The sequence below is a fragment of the Octodon degus genome, unplaced genomic scaffold (genome assembly GCF_000260255.1).
Source record: "Octodon degus isolate 3935 unplaced genomic scaffold, OctDeg1.0 scaffold00031, whole genome shotgun sequence".
Classification (NCBI taxonomy): domain Eukaryota; kingdom Metazoa; phylum Chordata; class Mammalia; order Rodentia; family Octodontidae; genus Octodon; species Octodon degus.
In genome coordinates this window covers 16,328,103-16,336,152 of record NW_004524607.1, presented here as the reverse complement: position 1 = coordinate 16,336,152, position 8,050 = coordinate 16,328,103, and the positions used below count along the sequence as shown (strand labels likewise).

The 8,050-nt window shown below is 42.2% G+C and overlaps 1 protein-coding gene and 1 non-coding gene across 2 annotated transcripts in view; one reads left to right on the top strand and one right to left on the bottom strand.

Moving 5' to 3' along the window:
• The window catches only part of Rac1 (Rac family small GTPase 1), a 36,234-nt gene that overhangs the window by 1,734 nt on the left and 26,450 nt on the right, over positions 1 to 8,050 (top strand). The gene's annotated exons all lie outside the window — the stretch shown is intronic.
• Positions 3,703 to 3,804, bottom strand: LOC111816408. The gene has a single exon (XR_002820811.1). It is a non-coding gene; the product is annotated as a small nucleolar RNA U13 (small nucleolar RNA).

The following is an 8,050-nucleotide window of genomic DNA, read 5'->3' as shown; positions in this document are numbered from 1 at the left end:
TCTCTCTCTCTCTCTCTCTCTCTCTCTCTCTCTCTCTCTCTCTCAAATAAATAAAAAAAAACAAAATAAAAGAAAATTTAAAGAGGTTAAGGATGTAGCTCAGTGCAAAGGTCCTGGGCCCAATTCCCAATATCATACACACACACACACACACACACACACACACACGCACGCGCACACACACACAGAGATGATATATATATATAAGGGCCAGCCAGATAGCTCAGCAGATTAAAACACCTGCTTAGGCAGATGCAGGGATGGGGCTTTGATCCCCTGTGTGCCGTGCTGGCCCTGCCCCAGAGCATGTTGAGATGGCAAATGAGACTGGGTGCAGTGGCAGTGCCTGTAATCCCACCACTTGGGAGGCTGAAAACAGGAGGATCACGAGATCTGTGTAGTGAGATCCTGTAGACCCTGTACTAAATACAAAGAAAAAAATACATATATATCTATAGATATATATAGATATATATCTATAGATATATAGATATAGATATATAGATATAGATATATATCTATAGATCTATATATATATAAAATAGATTAGTTTTCATCCACAGTTCTGGGCTCAGAACTCTCCATGGCACCCATAGAAACCCAGAAGAAACAAAATTTCTCTTCTCCAGGGTGGACTGTAGAAATTCTAGCGTTTTTCTGCCTCAGCTGGGTGTTGTGGCACAACTATCACTTAGGAGCCTGAAGTAAGAGGATTACTGTGAATTTGAGGCCAGCCTAGACTACATAGGGAGACCCTGTCTCAAAAAATAATAATAATAGAAAGAAATTAATTCTGGGGCTAGTCAGATAGTTTAGTGGACTATGCTTAGGCAAGCACAAGGATCAGGGTTCACATGCTGTGTGAGCCCCACCCTTGGGTGCTCTGAGCCAGCAACCGAGTCTGGGTGTGGTGGCGCACCCCTGTAATCACAGTGCTGGGGAGGCTAAACACAGGAGGATCGCTAGAGTCCGAAATGTGTAGTGAGATCCTGTACCGAATACATACAATTTTTTTAAAAAGAAATTAATTCTGACACCCCCTGCTTTTTATTTTATTATTTGCTGCAGGTTCTCTCTCTGCAGCCAGTTTTGGTAATGGGGATCAAACTCGGGTCCTTGCGCTTGCCGGACAGGTGCTTAGACTGCCAACCTATCTCCTTACCCCTCCTCATTTTTTTCTTGAACTGACCATAAAGAAATTCATTGATCTTCCTTTGCCCAATCACAGGTCATGGCACCCTCTCTTCACTAGGATCTTGCCCTGTACCTAGAGGAAAGAATGCTGCACAGAAGCTGGTAGGATCCAGCTTGGTTGTACAACGTTGATATGGGATGAAAGAAAGAGGACTTTCCCTAGAAGTCCTGGACTTGTAGCTGTTTTGGTATCTGTGTCTGACTCTGGTTCTCTGTGTTGTTGCTCTTGAGAAGGCATGGTGTCCTTGAATAAATGTGAGGTTCTGGTGTCACACTGTGATGGGAAGGAACACTTTATAATATTAAGTATGAGCCAAGTATGGTGGTACACACTGTAATCCCAGCATTCTCAGAGGCCAAGATAGAGGAATTGCTAGCCCGAACTACATAGTGAGATTCTGTCCCCAAAAAATAAATAAATAAAAATAAAAGGAGGGGGGATGTAGCTTAGCATAAAGGCCTTGTGTGTAATCCCCAGTATCACCAAAAAAAAAAAAAGTGGAAAAACATGCATATAAATAGTGGGTAACTAGATGGCAAATGATGACAGAACATGATCACTGTCCTCTAATGTGTGTGTGTGTGTGTGTGTGTGTGTGTGTGTGTGTGTGTGTTTGAGACAGGTTCTCTTTATGCAGTTCAGGCTGGCCTTGAGCTCACTTTGTAGCCCAGCTGGTCTCAAACTCACAACGATCATCCTGCCTCAGCCTCCCGAATGCTGGAATTATAGGTGTGTACCACCATGCCCAGCCTTGTCTCCTAAAACCCATTCTTCTCTAGGACTAATGGAATTTTAGTAGGGTCTAAATTCTCCATCCTGCACTGTAGATTGGTGTGGTGATGTAACTACGTTTTGGCCAATGGGACATAAGAGGAAGTGTGGGCTTCCCAGAATCATCCTCAAGAGAGCCTTGCCACACTCCCCACTTCCTCTCCATTTCTCCATTTTGTCCTTGAACATAGATGAGCTAGGCTAGGTCCTGTTATTTCATGCAGAAGAGCCAGCTTGAATTACTACTAGAATTTTACACAGGAGAAGAAAAATTTTACCTTGTTGAGCCATGCTCACTTTGACTGTCATTGGCACTGAGCCTAAGCCCCATTATGTCTTTTGTTTTGGCCTATCTGGCCCCAACTTCCCATTCCTGAGAAGACTTCTCTGCCCAGTTTCTTGTGGTTCTGTGAGTCACTGAGTCTCTCTTTTCCCCTGGAGTAGGGCAGGTGACCAGACTAGACTTCCCTCCCCCGCTCATCAGGATGCCAGCCCCAGTGAGTGGCACAAGAACATCAAGGCAGATGGGTCTAAGTTACTGTGATATACTGTAATTAAGTAAAAATAGGTTGTTCGTTTGTTTTTTGGTACAGAGGATTGAACCCAGGTCTTTTGCACTGAGCTACATCCTTAGCCTTTTTTTACTGAGACAAAGTTTTGCTAAGTCACTGTTTTCCCAAGCTGTGCTCAAACTTGGTAGTCTTCCTGCATCAGCCTCCTAGTGTGCTAGGGTTCCAGGTGTGTGCCACTATGTTTTGTGAAGAGTGGCTGAGACTGGAGATCTATCACATGGGCCGAGCACCTGAGGTGAGCCATGTGACCAAGTTGTTCCAACTCCTGGAACACAGAGAGCCCTAGGCAATCCAAGCAAACAGACACACAAATTAGTAAGAACTTGTCTCAAAATAATAATGTAAAAGGGGGCTGATGACATGACAGTGCAAAGACCTAGGATAGCTAGAGGATGAGAGAGAGAGAGAAAGAGAGAGAGAGACAGACAGACAGACAGACAGACAGACAGACACAGAGAGAGAGAAAGAAGAGAGGAGAGAGACAGGAGAGGAGAGGAGAGAGACAGAGACAGAGAGACAGAGACAGAGAGACGAGGAGAGAGGCAAGATAGAGAAGAGAGGAGAGAAAGGAGAGAGAGAGGAGAGAGACTGAGAGGTTTTGCCTTCTGAACCAAGAGATAGGCTGTTTACTTGAACAGTTACTACTGCTGACTCATCACTTTTGTACTTTTTGTACTTGGAGCCTGAACGGGAAAACACCTGAGGGTGAGAATCTTGCCCAGAATTGGGTGGTAGATATGCTTAAGATTGTTTCTCTCACTGCCAGCTATGGTGGTGCACACCTGTAGTCCCATCACTCAGGAGGCTGAGTTGGGATCATTGTGAGTTCAAGGCCAGCCTTGTCTATATAGCAAGACCCCATCTAAAAAAAAAAAAAAGATTGTTTTCCCCCACTCCCACCCCAACCCACAACTGCTTGCTCATTCGGTCCATGTATTAAGAGTTCTTCAGTGTAACAGAATCTGTTCAGCAACCATCCTTTTCTTTGCCCAAACTTTTCAGGCACTTACTTTCTGAGAAAAACTGAAAACTTTTAATATTTTTTGCCTCTGTCTTTTGCCTCTGATTCTTATGGTAAAGCTTGCTAATCACAGTAGTGAACTTACTCCTGGTACAAATTTTCTGTCTCACCCACTTTCTTTCTTTCCTTTTTTTTTTCCTTCACATCAGATGGGTAATGTGCCCACATTATAACAAGATTTGAGGGAGGCACATCTCATGCATATGGCATGAACACCTAATCATCACACTCATGAACCAAAGGATTTCACCCACTTTCTTATCATAAAATATCAATATCCCATGAATCAAAGGAAGAAAAGTGTATTTTGGCTCATGGTTTCCAATGGGTTTAGTCCATGGTTGGCCGACTACAAGGAAGAAATGGCATGGCAGATACAACTGCTCACTGCATAGTGGCTGGGGGAAGTGGAGAAAGAAAGGAGAAGCCAGGGACAGGAATACACCCTTCCAAGTCATGCCTCTAGTGTCTTGGCTCTTCCAACTGGGCCCCACTTCCAAATGGGAGACTTATGGGGGATATTAATTCTAAACAGTCATATTCCTTAAGGTTCCTGACTGAGTTGTCTCATATCAACTTCTCTCTCTAGGAAGGACCAGTAGCAATGCAAGTCATTCACATGCGTGTTCTAGGAGCAGCATCAAAAAAAGTAAAAGAAAGCTGGACATGGTGGTGCCTACCTGTATTCCCAGCACTCTGGAAGGCTGAGGCAGGAAAATTGCAAGCCCAGAACCTAGCCTTGGCAACTACTGAGACCCTGTATCAAAATTTAAAAAAAAATTAGGGTTTTTGATACATTGTCACTGTACATTGTGATCACATTCATCATAGGGAATTTGTACCTGTAAATGATGTAACTCGATTCTTTTTTACTTATTCCCCTGCTTTCCCTCCAACCCCTCTTTCACTCCTCATTTACAAAAGCTTTGTTTCCATTTTTTCTTCCCCTTTCCCTGTAGTTCCCCTTCCCCTTCCCTTTCCTCTTCCTGTTTTGTAATATCAAAGTAAATCTTTCTTTCTTTCTTTCTTTCTTTCTTTCTTTCTTTCTTTCTTTCTTTCTTTCTTTCTTCTTTCGAGATAGGGTTCTCTCTGTAATTCAGGCTGGGTTTGAACTCACTGTGTAGCTCAGGCTGGCCTCAAACTCTTGGTGATCCTCCTGCCTCAGCCTCCCAAGTGTTTGGATTACAAAAGTGTGCCACCATGCCCCGCTAAAAGAAAAAAAATTTAAAAGAGTCTGTTATAAATTTAAAAGAGTCTGGATATAGTTCATTCAGTGTGAAGGCTGTGGGTTCAATCGCTAGTATCCCCCACTCCCCCAAAAAAGAGAAAAAACAAATGCAATTTATTTTATTTTACTTAACCCAGGTTAGCTGAAATATTTTAACATCTATTCAACATAAAAATCATTGAGATGTTTTAAATATGCTTTTTAAAAAAATATATTGTGGTTTTTTTTTTTGGTTTTTTGTTTGTTTGTTTTTGAGACAAGGTCTTTGTATCTCAGGGTGCCAAGAACTTTTAATGATCATTCTTCCTCAGGCTCCCAAGTGCCTGGATTACAGATATGCACTGCCATGCCCAGCTCGAGGAATTCCTTAATCTGATGGGCAGAACTAATGCACTAGGTATGTAGTGGGTTTCAACATTAAGGTTTGTGGGAGTACATTCCATGTTTCTGTGACAAAATTGCCTAATATGAATGGTAACACACTCTCATAATCCCAGCCCTTGGCAGGCTGAAGCAGGAGGATCACCATGAGTTTAAGACCAGCCTGAGGTGCATAGTGAGACCCTGTCTCAAAAGGAAAAAAAAAAAAAAGCTTAAGGACATTTTTCATAATGTTTCCCTATCATTAAGTGATGCAACATCGTAATTGAACTGACTAGTGGATCCTAAATTTAAATGAAACTAAATTTCAAATGAGTATGCCTTCCATTCCTTCCTCTTTCCCTCCCACTCCCTTTCTTTGTTTTTCTTTCTCCAAAATGAGGCTTCCTGTGTGCCCCATGCTGGCCTCAAATGGTCCTCCTGCCTCTACCTCCAGAATGAGACTGGAGCACATACCACCAAGTATGGCTAGAGTCCAGTTTTTTAGTTGTAGCTGCCACAACTGGATTGGACAAAGCAGAGGTAATGAAGCTGGTTCTAGTGTTGGTGCTGCACAAAGGTCCTGCTTGTTTGGATGTCAGAGATATCTATATGAAAGTGCGGGGAGAGGTGGAAGGGGATGAAAAAGGAACTAAGATGCGCTATGTACATGTATCAACTCCGCACAGAGACTATAAACAGTGTATACAGCAAACATGTACTGATACAATTTTTAAAAATTAATAAAAAATAAAGTTTCTTCTGTTTTTCTCTCCACTGTGTGAATATTATGACCATCTTACCCACTACTCACTTTCATTTGGACTGTCTTGTAAGTCTAGGCAAGTAAAAGTTCTCCTTGTAATATACGCAGTATATATTGTACTGTGTATATTTAGGTACGCTAATAAATACTGTGACAAGATGTCTTGTAGGTACAGAGCAGTCCTCAGCCTACATTATTCCTGCCCATGCCTCGATCTTGCACTTCCCAGACTCCAATAGAAATATGTTGCTATTATTTAAAAATTAGCTAGTAGTATGTTTATAGAACACTCAAGGATTCTGTGGAAAGCTGAGGCAGGAGAAATAAGAGTTCAAGACCAGCCTACGATACATATCAAGTTCAAGACTAACCTAGACCATGTAGTAAAACCTTATCTTTCAAAAAGGAAGAAAAAGGAAAAAGAAAAGAGAACAAGACATTGCCACATCCAGCACAGCTCTCAAAATGCTCAGCGTGAAAGATAGTAGAGGACAAAGAAATAGAGACAGGGGTTAGGAAACAGAAAGCTGAGGTTAGATGGAGCCCTCTAGATGGGAGAAAGGAACTGCTCAAGAACTGCAGTGCACTTATTTATACACTGGGCAGGTTGATGTCACGTGACACGCCCTGCTGGCCTGGTTGAACCTGTAGTTATCCTCATCTCACTTGAGAAACAGTGGCTGAAGGGAAAAGAGAGGAATAGTACTTAAATTTCAATGGTAACTAAGAAAACAACTAAAATAGTGAAAATATATGAAAAGGAATGGTTCCTACATGTGGTGCATGCCAGTGTCCTCCCAGCACTCAGGAGGCTGAAGCAGGAGTGTCAGGAGTTTGAGACCAGCCTGGGCTACATAGTGAGACCATGTGTCAAAAAAAAAAAAAAAAAGAATGGTGTTATCATTAACTTAAATTTCCATTTATTGCACGAGAAATCCAAGAGAATCTCTAGTTGGTCATGGAAAACACAGGGCATATTAACCAGGCACAGTGGCACAAGCCTGTCATTTCAGCACTCAGAAGGCTGAGGCAGAAGAATCATGAGTTGGAGCAGGAAAATCACAAATTAAAGCCCAGACTGGGCAATTTAGTGATTTAATGAGACCCTGTTTAAAACAAAACAAAACAAAAAAGGCTAGGGATACAGCTCAGTGTGAAGGGCCTGGGTTCAATCCTCATTACTGGGGGCACAGGGAAAGAATAACAATCAAAGAAATGGTGATATAAGCTTGTTGTTTAGAGATGTAAAAATAAACAACTACAAGAAAATTGATGTTTAAAGTATTTGCCTTTAAATTGTACATTTTATATTTTATGCTCTTTACTTTGGTTATATTTCACAGGGCAAGAGACATAGCTCCATGGCACAAGTGCCTTCCTGGCAAGCACAAGGTCCTGAGTTTGATTCCTGGTACCAGAAAAAAAAGTCTTGACAGGTTATAGTTCATAATGGAAGCTATTTGTTTATGTTGTAGTGCTGGAGACGAATCCCAGGGATTCCCATTTACTAGGTAAATGCTTCACCACTGAGCTACCTTACCAGGCCCTCACCACTGTCTGAAAAGTGGTTGGCCCTTGAGGGAGAGGTTGACCTAGAGGTAGGGAGACTCAAAGAGAGGCTGGGCAGAAGACTGAAGTCTCTCATATAAGCTCTCTTCTATTAGTTAGTGGTTTAACAATCTGCATCTATGACTTTAATTCAAAAATCAAATAATAAAGTAATAAATCACTGGCTTATTCTTTTTTTCTGGTAGTGTGAATTGAACCCCTGGCCTTTACACTGAGCTACATCAATAGCCCTTTTTTAATTTTGAGACAGGATCTCACTGACTCACTAAGATGCCCAGGCTGGACTCAGATTTGTAGTCCCCCTGCCTCCCCTTCCCAGTGTGCTGGGATTACAGGCATGTGGTACCATGTGGTTTCCTTGCCATCTGTATAGCCCTTGTTGGACTTGTGAACCCACAAAGTTGTGAGCACAAAGTTCATTCTCCTTGATGTACAGATAGCAAAAGGGCTTGGTGGCTTAGCAAAGTTACAAAGAGCAATGGTGGTGAGCTGGGGCCGGCTGGTAGCAGCAGGGGGTCCTTTCCAGTTTCTTTTGCTTTTTTTGCATTTTTAGTGAAGGGGCTACAGG